Source organism: Myxine glutinosa, chromosome 12 (assembly GCF_964187855.1).
Source record: "Myxine glutinosa chromosome 12, kmMyxGlut1.1, whole genome shotgun sequence".
NCBI classification, from domain to species: Eukaryota; Metazoa; Chordata; class Myxini; order Myxiniformes; family Myxinidae; genus Myxine; species Myxine glutinosa.
This window is the reverse complement of record NC_136272.1, coordinates 90,268,338-90,281,256: the sequence shown is the minus strand read 5'-3', so window position 1 is coordinate 90,281,256 and position 12,919 is coordinate 90,268,338. Positions and strand designations below refer to the sequence as shown.

The 12,919-nt window shown below is 49.5% G+C and overlaps 1 long non-coding RNA gene across 1 annotated transcript in view; it reads right to left on the bottom strand.

The window, feature by feature from the left end:
• The window catches only part of LOC144888370 (uncharacterized), a 100,231-nt gene extending 88,333 nt beyond the window's left edge, over positions 1 to 11,898 (bottom strand). Inside the window, exons 1-2 of the long non-coding RNA XR_013620966.1 lie at positions 11,821 to 11,898; positions 2,281 to 2,362 (exon numbers count right to left, since the gene is read on the bottom strand). This is a non-coding gene — a long non-coding RNA (uncharacterized LOC144888370). The remainder of the gene's footprint in view (positions 1 to 2,280; positions 2,363 to 11,820) is intronic.
• Positions 11,899 to 12,919: the final 1,021 nt, after the last annotated feature.

The following is a 12,919-nucleotide window of genomic DNA, read 5'->3' as shown; positions in this document are numbered from 1 at the left end:
CGATCGTATTTCACTCAAAGTTGTGAGCGACTGAAGAAGATGTCCATCCAGGACGTCATCACTATAACACGATCTCCCGCGGTCATTTCAACCTCAAAAAAAATTATAATTGCAGATTTGTCAATAGGGCAGGCATATTAACAAATGAATGAAACAGATTTGCTCAAATTCTGATTTTTAAAAAATCGATCGCATTTCACTCAAAGTGATGACCCACTGAAGAAGAAGAATTCCTTCCATGACGTGATCATTATCACACGATCTCCCGCGGTCATTTCAACCTCAAATGAAATTGAAATTGCAGATTTATCAATAGGGGGAGACATATTAACAAAGGAATGAAACAGATTTGCTCAATTCGGATTTTTTTTAATCGATCGCATTTCACCTAAAGTTTGAGGTACGAAAGAAGAAGAAGAATCGTTTAGCTTCTCAGATAAAATAAATAATTATGTCTGCAATTTCAGGTTAATTTTCTTTTTAAAATGGCTTTTTCTGCAATCAGTGCATGGATTGACACGTGTGGATGTGTGTGTGGGCGTGGGGGGGGGGGGGGAGGGATGTGTGTGTGTGTGTGTGTGTGGGGGGGGGGGGGGGGTTGGTGTGTGCATGTGTATGTGTGTTAGGGGTGGGGTATGTGTTTGTGTGGGTGTGGGGGGGGGGGGGAGGGATGTGTGTGTGTGTGTGTGTGTGGGGGGGGGGGGGGGGTTGGTGTGTGCGTGTCTATGTGTGTTAGGGGTGGGGGGTGGGGTAATGTGTGGTTGTGTGTGGGTGTGGTGGGGGGCGGGTGTGTGTGTGTGTGTGTGGATGTGTGTGTGTGTGGATGTCTGTGTGTGTGGGTGGGGGGGGAGGGGGATATGTGTGTGTGTGGGGGGGGGGGGGGTTGGGGTGTGCGTATGGGGGGGGCGGGTGTGTGTGTGTGTGGGTGGGGGGGAGGGGGATATGTGTGTGTGGTGGGGGGGGGGGGGGTTGGGGTGTGCGTATGGGGGGGGCGGGTGTGTGTGTGTATGTGTGGGGGGGGGTGTATGTGTGGAGGGGAGGGGGGTGTGGGGGGGGGGGTGGGGTTGGTGTGTGTGTGTTTGGAGGGGTGTGTGTCTTTGGAGGGGTGTGTGTGTTTGGAGGGGTGTGTGTGTGTGGGGAAGGGTGGGGGGGGGGGGGGTGTGGGTGGGGGTAGGGTGTGTGTGTGGGTGGGGGTAGGGTGTGTGTGTTGGTGGGGGTAGGGTGTGTGTGTGGGTGGGGGTAGGGTGTGTGTGGGGGTAGGGTGTGTGTGTGTGTGTGGGTAGGGTGTGTGTGTGTGTGTGTGCGTGTGGATGTGTGTGTGTGTGGATGTCTGTGTGTGTGGGTGGGGGGGAGGGGGATATGTGTGTGTGTGTGTGGGGGGGGGGGGGTTGGGGTGTGCGTATGGGGGGGGGGGCGGGTGTGTGTGTGGTGTATGTGTGGAGGGGTGTGTGTGGGGGGGGGGGGTGGATTTGTAGTACGGAGGGGTGGATGTGTGTGTGTGTGTGGGTGGGGGGGGTGGATATGTGTGTGTGTGTGGGTGGGGGGGGGGGGTTGGGTTGTGCGTATGGAGGGGGGGCAGATGTGTGTGTGTGTGTGTGTGTGTGTGTGTATGTGTGGAGGTGGGGGGTGTGTGTGTGTGTGTATGTGTGGAGGGGTGTGCGTGTGCGGGGAGGGGTGTTTGTGTGTGGGTGTGGGGGGGGGGGGTGGATATGTGTGTACGTGGGGGGAGGGGTTGTGTGAAGGAGGGGGGGTTGGATGTGTGTGTGTGTATGTATGTGTGTGTGTGTATGTGTGGAGGGGTGTGCGTGGGGGGCAGGGGGGATGTGTGTGTGAGTGTGTGTGAAGGGGGGTGTGTGTGAAGGGGCGGTGTGTGTGTGTGTGTTTGTGTGTGTGTGTTTATCAGGGTTGTATCCAAGGGGGTTGTGTCAAAGCATGTCCAATGAAAGTGGGGTTGTATCAAAAGTGGGGTTGTATCAAAAGTGGGGTTGTATGAAAAGTGGGGTTGTATCAAAAGTGGGGTTGTATCAAAAGTGGGTGCGAGTAAACCGGTCATCACTGCCAGCAGTTTTAAAGTGGCAGTTCTAGTTATTATTATTACTTGTCTGTTGAGTTTAGAATTGTTGAATTTCTGATGGCAAGAACGATGTCATGAGGCATTATTTTTCACAAAAGTTTCTACTGTTCCTTCTGTTACATATTCTACATCAACTGGCAGTGCATTAATTTTTCTGAACCCCTTAACATTTCCCAGGAATGCAGCGTGTACTTCTCTGGCATTACGTTTAAATCCTTTCTGTGGACAAGATAGTTTTTCCGGTGTAGTTTTCTTGCAGATTATGCAAGCACTCCAATCCATGATGACCTGAAATTGAAAGGAAATAGTCCACATAAGCATAAAAAGTACAATATCCAAACCAATATTATATGTTCCAATGCTGTAATTTGATAGAAAATTCATTAATACTTTTATTGGTTTCTTGCATTTCTAAATTTGAATAGCTAGACTAAGATCACGTATATTCCAGGGAGTGTATTGTTTGAACATGGTCTTAAATCACATTTGAGACCAGGCACCCTTGCATTTATCCCCTAATTCTTATGTTTTATTTTCATTTGTTTTGTTTTATTTATTTTATTTTTTTACACATTTGAGTAATGACATCACTGCAACATAGTGAGCTTAAAAAGGCTTATATATTGTTGCAGATATGAGATTGGCCTCCATCCATATCCGCTTGTAAATATTCCCCTATTTCCCCAATACTTCCCAACTATCCCCAATCCCCCATTCCCTAGTCCCATTTTCTGTAAATAACACTCTGTAGCCCCGACCTTCCCCTATTTCCCCCATTAAATGTCGCATCCAGGTCCACCGCATCTCACGTAGACAACTATAGGACATCTTGCTAGTTATTCTTAGTCTATGTCAGTTAAGGACTCGTTTCCATTAATTCTGACTCTTCGTTGCACCAGAATGTGATTGTATGGCACCGTTAGAAAGTTTAGGACCTCCCAATACCTCCCCGCAGTTCTTCCTCATGGTACAACAACAACAACAACAGCGGCGGCGGCGCGGGGAGTGTGCGTCCTCACTCCGGCTTGGTTAACCGCCATTGAACATGTGCTCCGACGGGGTTACCACGCAGGGGCTCGCTGTCAGCTCCTCGTCAAGGGCGGAGCCCGGTAACCCCCCGCACCCAATAGAAGCGGCGGACCGATTCCATCTGGGGCGGAGCTAACGAGCCGAGGGCGTGTCACTCCCCGCTGGACATGCGCAGAAAGAGGGAGGTGACGTCAGATGCGCCCCCAGCAAGGAGAGAGAAGACGCCACCTCCAAGCGTTGAATACCTCCCCGCATCTCTGGACCGGACCGCGTTTGATTCTGCCCCTGAGCCAAGGTGCACCTTGTGCTATCGACTGCCTGCCCTTCCTTGCCATCAATCCCTGTGTAAGTCAGTCTTGTCCCGTTTGTCTGTGGTCTGTCGGGGATAAGATAAGACTGTGTCTAAGTGCCCATCTTTTCTGTGCTTTACCTCTTACCGTGTAATCTACCCGTTTCTGCATCACCAATTATATCCTCCTCCGGAGGTCATGAGAACTGTACCCCTTGTGTCGTTGCCTTAATCCCAGCCGTTGTGTCCTTTCCTTCATTGATTTAGCATAGCGCGATTCGGCCAACGTTCGAGTGTAATCGGGTAAACTGTGCGAACACGGCGGCCATTCCGCTCGGTCAAGCAACATCTAAGTCGTGTCCGTAACAATTGGTTGTCAGGAGTTGGATTCGGACCTGGGACTAAATTTGTTAGGCCCAAATTTTGGAACACCAATTGTGTTATTAAGTAACAATTGGTGTCGAGGAGTGAGATTGGACCCGAAGCGCGCTTCACGCGCTCGAAATTATAACGGCGAAATTTGATTGTGTTTTACAAAAATAAAAACCCGAATTTTGAAAGTCGCGCTATGGCAGATCAAGACGGCTGGGTTCCGGTAGAGGAGAGTGAGGCAGGTTCGATCCAGGACCAAATTGAGGGACAAGAGGAGAGCGAAGCAGTGAGGGTGGCAAGTTCGCAAAATAGCGTCGTCGCGCACGAGGTTACGGGCGCGCAAAATGGCGCCTCGCACATGGCCACGGCGACCGCGCCCGCGACCGTAGTAGCGCCACCGGTGGATTTGAACCTTTTTTTATGCAAATGAAGGCCCTTATGGACAAGAATAATGAAGAAATGGAAAACAGAATGATGGGGGCCCTTATGGGACAAATGGGTGACCAAATTGGAGGTTTGAAAAACAGTATGGGGGCAATGAGGGACGAATTGGGGGGCGACATGGGGGCCAATAGCCAACGGTTAGAACAAAGGATGGGGTCCAATAGCGAGAAATTGAGGGAGGACATGGGGGCCCAGATCGGAGGGTTAGGGAGTAGAATAGAGGGATTAGGAAACAAATTTGAGGGATTAGACAATAGATTAGGGGAAATACAGGAGGGGTTAATGGGGGTAGAAAACAGAATGGCCGCTCAAGAGAATCAAATGGAAGGGATGCAAAAGGGGTTAGAGGGGTTAGAAAACAGTATGGAAGGCAAATTGAGGGACATGAGGGACCAAGCGGAAAGGGAAGTTAAACAAATGGGGCAGCAGATAGAGGGGGTCAGAATGGGGGTAGAAACTAAATTGGATGCTCACAGGGAGGAAATGGAGCAGATGAGGGTGGCATCTAGGCAGGAGATGCAAGTGATGGGAGAAGAGATCAGAAGAGGTGTGAGTGAGGAGGTCGGAGGAGTGCGCGAGGAGGTGAGGCACTGTAAGGAGCGCATGGAGAAGGAGGTGAGAAAGGGGACTGTAAAGTTACAAGGGGGCATAGAGGACCTGACGCAGGAGGTGGAACAGCTGACGGTGGGACAGACTGTGTTAGTGGAGCAGGTACAAAGCAACACTGCGGTACTAGGAGGGTTAAAAGCGACACAGAAAGAACTAAAAGACGACTTGATAGCGACGAAGAGGCAATGTCAGATGGTACGTGAGGGACTGACAACGAGGTTGGACGAGGTGACAGAGGTAATGGAGACGAAGGACCGGCAGGTGAGGACGCACATGGAAACGGTCAAGGTAGCCTTAGAGGACGAGCTTGAGGAGACGTACCGGGAAATAAAAGAGGTGAAGCAGAAATTAGAAGAAGTGGAAGAAGGGGTGAGCGAAATTAAGAAGCGACGGAGAGGGGATAAGAAAGGGATAAAAGAGGAAGTAAAAGAATTGGTCCAAAGTCTGTGTTCGGATCGTGATGATGTGCTCATTAACCGGATGAGGGATTCGCAGGTGATGGAGGAGAAGCGAAGAGGAAGAGGACCCGGTGTAAGTGGTGACCAATATGGTCGTGCGTATGATGCGGCAGGTGATTTAATGAGCTTGGGGGTCGAGATGGACCCGGGTGTTCGTGAGAGGCCGTTGGTGAAGTGTGCGACAGGTCTGGTGTGCGAAAAAGGAGGTGTGCGAGAAAGTCCGACCCTGGGGTGTGTGAGGAAAAAGTGCGTGCCAAGGAGTGAGGATGCTGTCGAGAGTGAGTCGGTCGTAGCGCGTGTGCGAGGGAGCACATGGGAGCGCGTAGTGAGGAGTGTTACGGAGGGTGTAAAGGGAGAATGCACGCCTGTGGTGAGTGTTACAGAGGATGTAATGGGAGAGGGTGTGCGAGAAACATGTGTAACGGACAGGTGCATGAGGAAAGAGTGCGCTGTCGAGAGTAAGGGTGAGTGCGCTGTCAAGAGTGGAGGTGAGAGTAGTAAGAGTGACACGGAGCGTGAGTTGGTTGTGACAGGTGAGAAAGGAAGCACACCTGGAATGGTAGAGCGTGTGTGGGAATGCACGCTGGAATTAGTAGTGAGGCACGTGGTTGGGTGTGCAAATGAGGGCACACCTGTGATTGTCACAGAGGAGGTGACCGAGGAAGGGGCGCGAAGAGGTGTGTTGGTGAGGTGTGCGACCAACGAATGTGTGCCAAAGTGTTCGGTGGTCAGGTGTGTGACCAAGGCTGGGAGTGGAATGAGTGTACCTGGGTGTGTAAGGAAAGGTACGATGAGCATGGGAACAGCTGGAGGTATGAGCAAGAAAGGGGTAGCGTATGCTTCTAAGCATCCAGGTGAAGCATCGACGGTAACCGGGTTAGAGGTTAGAACGACTTATAGCCGAATCGGGCCCTCGGTGCGTGCCGGGCCTCGCTTTGAACGGCCGCGTCCGTGCTCCACTAGGCGGAGCGGGCAGCCCGATAGGAAGGGTCGTCATGGCGACCACCTTTTGTTGAGGCATTCCGGCAGGTCGAGATCGGGCCATGGGATGGCTCCGTGCCGAGATGGTGCGTGGGATCTCGGCCCGGGTAAACCTCCTTCCCTGCACCGAATGCGGGACGTATCCAGCCGCTGGCACCAAACAACCCGCATTCATTGCTCGGCTTTACGAAGCCGGGCTTTGGACAGGAATTGGCGCACCGAGAGGCATTAGTGAGTAGACTGTGTGATGAGGTTAGTGTTTTGGACCCAAAATTAGAAAAAAAAAACAAAATTTGATGATTGGCAAAGGATTGGTAGTAATGATTGGCAGATGATGGGCAGTGATTGGCAAATTTTTGATTTGTTGAAATTTGATGTGCAAAATTGGTAGTGGGAGATGCCCGATGTGGTGGGATGGCAACTCTGTCATCCCTCACAAGGTGGGGCAAATGCGCTATAGTTTATGGGGTTTATGGCAGTGAAAACTAGCCCGGGTGGGTTAGGATATATCGTGTGTAGGGATCTAGCGAAGATGACATTAGGTAACGTTAAGGTTTAGATAGTGACTGATACCTGTAGTGGGGACGTAGTAGCTTAGTGTTTGATAATGACGAGGGAGCGCAATAGTTTAAAGGGACGACTGGGAAGCGCAAGTTTCAGAGGGGAGTAGTTAGATGAGATGATGCTGTGTGAGAACTGGACAGGTGTGTGGAGCAGTGTATGAGTAGTGAGTGTTGTGGATCAGCGCGAATGCGCTTGGGGAGAGAAGGGTGCAGGTGGCACCAGGTGTGAGAGCACAGGTGTGCAAGTACAGGTGTGTGGAATACATGGAGTAAGTGGTACAGAGTGGAGTGGATGGTGCAAAGGTGTGAATGGGGGAAGAGTGGACCCCCATCACGAATACCCGGGGCGGGTAGTGTAAGTGTTAGGTAGAGGGTATAGGTAAATTGTGGTTGGATATTGGCATTTGTGGTGCGGTTGCAGAATGGTATTGTGGATGGGTGCATTAGTGTTGTGGAAATGGCTGGGCGTGTAGCCTGTTAGTGTGTGTAGTTGGTTTGGGCACTCCACCACTGTGAGGATGTCGGCCAGGTGAGGTCGCAGGTGGGCTCTGGGAGCCGTTAGTGTCAGTGGGTGCCTGAGGATCCCGGGTGTGGATCGGGCAGCCCGTGCCAGAGAGGGCACTGAGGGGGTGAGAGTGCGAGAGGGCCTTCCCCAGTTAGTTAGGTTAGGGTGAGGAGCAGGTAAGCTCGGGTGGCAACTACAGTGGTGGAGGTGTGCAGGTGGGTAGACCTGCTGGGAGAGCTACACGTCACAGCCCAGAAATTGTGCGAGAGCACCGAGTGTTGAATCGGGGGAATGAGACCCCAAAGTGAGAAGCACCACAGTTTGGTCAATGGGAATTGGTTTTTAGAACCCATAGTGTAAGTTGGCCAATGGATTGGCAGGGAAAGACCCCGGGTAATGTAAAGTTGTTAAAGTCATTTAGGAAATAGTTAGGATTGATGAACCTGTCGCACCATACGCAGCCACTTACCTGAGGTGATGATGATGACTCCACACCTGTGTTTCCTTGTTTTGAGTTGCAGGAAATGAGAATTGCTGTTTGGATTTGTGAGACGCATCACGACGTGGATAAGACATTGGGGTGATTCCATCTCTCCCTCCTTAGGAGGGACTGATGATGAATTGGAGATGGCAAATTTTGATGGGAGTTGGAAATGGCAAATTTGATTGGTTAGGAGGGAGAGAAGACGAATTTGGTTTATGGGAGGAACGGGGAAGACAGTAGGGACGTTTGTTGATGTGTAAAGTAGATGTTTATGGGTAGTGTTGTGTTTTGTGGATACAGTAAGGGGTAAGGGAGGGGCAATGTAGGTTACCTGGTGGGGGGGGGGGGGGCGTACGGTAGGTACGTACCTGTCTCACCTGGTTCCCATGTGCACCCAGTGTGCATCACCTTGTATTGCGTGCACTTTTGCGCCCTTACCACCTTACTCACTTGTCTTCTTCTTTTGTCTCCCACCTCCGAGGATCTGGCTTTGGGGCAGAGAGAGAGGAGAGAGAGGTCCTGGCTCTGCAGTTGTGGGCCTGTACTTTCGCTGCTTGCTGCCTGGATCGATACACCATATGGACCGCAATTTTTGTGGCCGCCCACCATGGACCGCAGTTCTTCTGCGGGCAAGCACCACCCGTGGATGGACCTGTGGGTCAACGTGGCACCTATGCCATACAGGTGAACCACTTATAGTTGGCCCCCCTGACGGCCACAATTTAGAAATGGACGCGGTTGGCGCCTTTCTTTATTTTTAAAGAAGCCAGAAGGCCAAGTACACCACATGAAGGCAAGACCAGCGGCAGAACATCGGCCGGCTGCGACACCACCGGTGACTATGAACACTTTATTGGTGCACCGGATGGTGCTGACTGTGTGTATGGGGTGGTGCTTTTGGTGCTTGGATGGGGTGCTCTGCACATTATTAAAGGCCGTAGGGCCACAGGGCACTCGTGGGTTGGTGTATCGATGCTGGCATGCGTGCTCTCTCTCTATGCATAACATCTGCATGTGTTCCTCAAAGAACAGGTCCTGGATCGTAGTGTAAATATCAGTGTAGTCTTGTATAAATGATGCTCCCTACCGGCTGTATGTTTAGTTTGAGGATTCTTTCCGCAATTCGGTTATCCTGTGGGTGTGTTTCTGTGAGGAGAAGGGTGCAACGTCGCAGGGGGACATATTTACTCATTTGTGAACATCTGTAAAACTGTCGCACTCAGGGTTGAGTTAATAGTAGAGGGAACTACATCTGAGTGCCACACTAAAGTAAGTAAAAATTTATCGGGTCGGGACGCCCCGAGGTAGAGAAGGGTGCAATGTTGCGGATATGAGATTGGCCTCCATCCATATCCGCTTGTAAATATTCCCCTATTTCCCCAATACTTCCCAACTATCCCCAATCCCCCATTCCCTAGTCCCATTTTCTGTAAATAACACTCTGTAGCCCCGACCTTCCCCTATTTCCCCCATTAAATGTCGCATCCAGGTCCACCGCATCTCACGTAGACAACTATAGGACATCTTGCTAGTTATTCTTAGTCTATGTCAGTTAAGGACTCGTTTCCATTAATTCTGACTCTTAGTTGCACCAGAATGTGATTGTATGGCACCGTTAGAAAGTTTAGGACCTCCCAATACCTCCCCGCAACTCTTCCTCATGGTACAACAACAACAACAACAGCGGCGGCGGCGCGGGGAGTGTGCGTCCTCACTCCGGCTTGGTTAGCCGCCATTGAACATGTGCTCCGACGGGGTTACCACGCAGGGGCTCGCTGTCAGCTCCTCGTCAAGGGCGGAGCCCGGTAACCCCCCGCACCCAATAGAAGCGGCGGACCGATTCCATCTGGGGCGGAGCTAACGAGCCGAGGGCGTGTCACTCCCCGCTGGACATGCGCAGAAAGAGGGAGGTGACGTCAGATGCGCCCCCAGCAAGGAGAGAGAAGACGCCACCTCCAAGCGCTGAATACCTCCCCGCATCTCTGGACCGGACCGCGTTTGATTCTGCCCCTGAGCCAAGGTGCACCTTGTGCTATCGACTGCCTGCCCTTCCTTGCCATCAATCCCTGTGTAAGTCAGTCTTGTCCCGTTTGTCTGTGGTCTGTCGGGGATAAGATAAGACTGTGTCTAAGTGCCCATCTTTTCTGTGCTTTACCTCTTACCGTGTAATCTACCCGTTTCTGCATCACCAATTATATCCTCCTCCGGAGGTCTTGAGAACTGTACCCCTTGTGTCGTTGCCTTAATCCCAGCCGTTGTGTCCTTTCCTTCATTGATTTAGCATAGCGCGATTCGGCCAACGTTCGAGTGTAATCGGGTAAACTGTGCGAACACGGCGGCCATTCCGCTCGGTCAAGCAACATCTAAGTCGTGTCCGTAACAATATCAATTACCTGTTTCTTGAAATATTAAATTAATGACTCAAAATCTCGGCACAGTACTTCACAACCTTATGTTATACATTAATTTGCGCTAATATCTTGTTAGACTATTGTGACGTCATTATGACGTCATTAAATACACTTCCTGTCATCAGATTTTTTGGAGCTTACCCTCTTTTTGATCCTTATACATGGGCAAAGCTTTGGTGAAAAAATTGTGCTTTTGTCCACAGTGTAACGGTCCTTGGCATTTTTGTTAATAAGGTACCTCACCAACTGTCTACCAGGCTCTGACATTGACTGGGAGAAATTTTTGCCCACTCCTCCATGCAGAATTATTTCAGCTGTGCGATGTTTGAGGGGTTTCTTGCATGCACAGCTCGTTTCAAATCCCCCCACAACATCTCGATGGGATTTATATCCGGGCTTTGACTTGGCCATTGCAGAACCCTCCATTTCTTTCTGTTCAGCCATTCCTTGGTGGATTTACTGGTATGTTTAAGGTCATTGTCATGTTGCAAGGTCCACCTTCGGTTGAGCTTCAACTTTCCGACAGATAGCCTCACATTAGCCTCAAGCACCCTCTGGTACAATTAAGAATTCATAGTGGATTCTATGATGGTGAGCTGCCCAGGCCCTGATGCAGCAAAGCTGCCCCAAACCATAATATTTCCACCACCATGCTTTACAGTTGGTATCGGGTTCTTGTGGTCAAATGCAGTCTTTGGTTTTCGCCAAACATGTCTTCTGGTACTGTGGCCAAATAGCTATACCTTTGACTCATCTGTCCAGAGCACATTGTTCCAGAAGTGTTGGACTTTGCCTCGGTGTTCATTGGCAAACTTTAGTCTTGCCCTGATGTTCTTTCTGGACAGCAAATGTTTCCTCCTCGCACACCTCCCATGTAGATCAAATTTGTGCAGCCTCTTTCTCATGGTAGACTCGTGAACTTTGACATCAACAGTGGCAAGAGCTACCTGTAGGTCCGGTGATGACATTCTAGGGTTCTTCGAGTCTTCTTTCAGCATCTTGCGGTCTGCTCTCAGGCTGAACTTGTTGGGGCGGCCTGGCCTGAACAAGTTGGCAGTTGTTTGGAATCTTCTCCACTTGTAGATGATCTTCCGGACAGTCGAATGATTGATTTCAAATTGTTTGGAGATCTTTTTAAATCCCTTCCCAGACTCCTGGGCATCTATAACCTTCTTTCTGAAGGCCTCAGAGAGCTCTTTTAATCGAGGCATGGTGACGCTGCAGAATTCAACAACAAAGAGCAAACCAAACTAAATGTCTGAGGTTTAAATAAGACAGGTTCCTCCAAGATCCTCTCTAACAATGTTCTCATCATTTGCACCTGAGCTGGTGCACCTGATTCTAATTTTTAAGTACGTGAAGTAGTGACAAATGTAGGGGTGTACTTACTTTTTCCTTATGCGAAATTTGCATTTATGTTTATTTAAATTATACAATGGACTACAAAATGTAAATGTTTCATGATATTTGTTATATTATATCACCTTTATCTATCAATGTTGTTGAAATGAAGATCAAATAGCTGTATGTTGAAATATGTTGAAAAAGTCAAAACTTTACATGGGGTGTACTTACTTTTTCACGTGACTGTACATACATACCTCTATTGCTCAGATGAAGGAATAATACAAACTTCTCCTTTCTTCCCATGACGATTAGTAAACCTTGATCAACATTCTGTTCATTTCATCCATTTTTCTAGCAGTCTGCCGATACAGATCGACACTCACCTTCATCACTAGTTATTCATTTATACAGACAGATAATCAGGTACCGGCATCAGGAAGCAAATAAAAACAATTCTGCTCCCCTGGTACATGACCAGTAAGTAGAGCATGACCAGTAAGCATCCCAAGAGAAGGAAGAGGGTGGGAGATCAACTTTAAAGATCAAAACTCCAAGTTGACAAGCTACAATGTAAGGAGGTTTTTATTGCAAACATGTAGTTGATCTGACATTCAGTAAAGAGTTGGGAGAGAGGATCAGGCCCTTCAATGCAACAGGCCGAGGAAACATTTGAGGACCAAGAATGGCAGAGATTCAAGAAAGCCATCTCATTCCAGTTGCACTATGAGACTCAATATCCTGGAGTAACTCTACTGTTAGAAGGGTCAACCGAATATCCATCACCAAGGGCTGTTGCTGGGGAAAGGCAGAGTCCATCAAAGACTCTCAGAAAGAGAGAGGGAGGGAAACAGAGCTCCATAATTGACAATAAGGAGCTCATTTTGCCAGGCGGAATAGGTCTGATCAAAGGCGAGCGGAAAAACTAAAGACTTTGATGGCACCCCTTCACTCACACGTCCCTTTCAATAAGGCTAGGCCTTTACCGCATCGATTTTACTTGGGAAGAGACATATGTCAAATAAAGGGTGACAGAGGCACAGGCAATCTGCAGCTTGGGATCCAGCTCAATCGTGCCCCAATCAGCTCCAGGGAAAAAGGCTTCTGGAAATAACCCAAGGTGCATAATTAGCAGCAAAAGTGAGAGGCGAAACACGGTGATAGCATCCATCCAACTGAGGCAGGTCCAGGCAAATGGCCAGGCAGAAATAGGCCTTTCAAACATACAAGGCTCCTCCCAGCTTATTTCGCAGAGCCACTCTCCTGCAATTTGTAGGAAAGGACCGCGACCTGGTGGAAAAGCGGCTTAGTGGAAAAGCGCTTCCTGGATTGCTCCTGGAACAATTGGTCAACGGA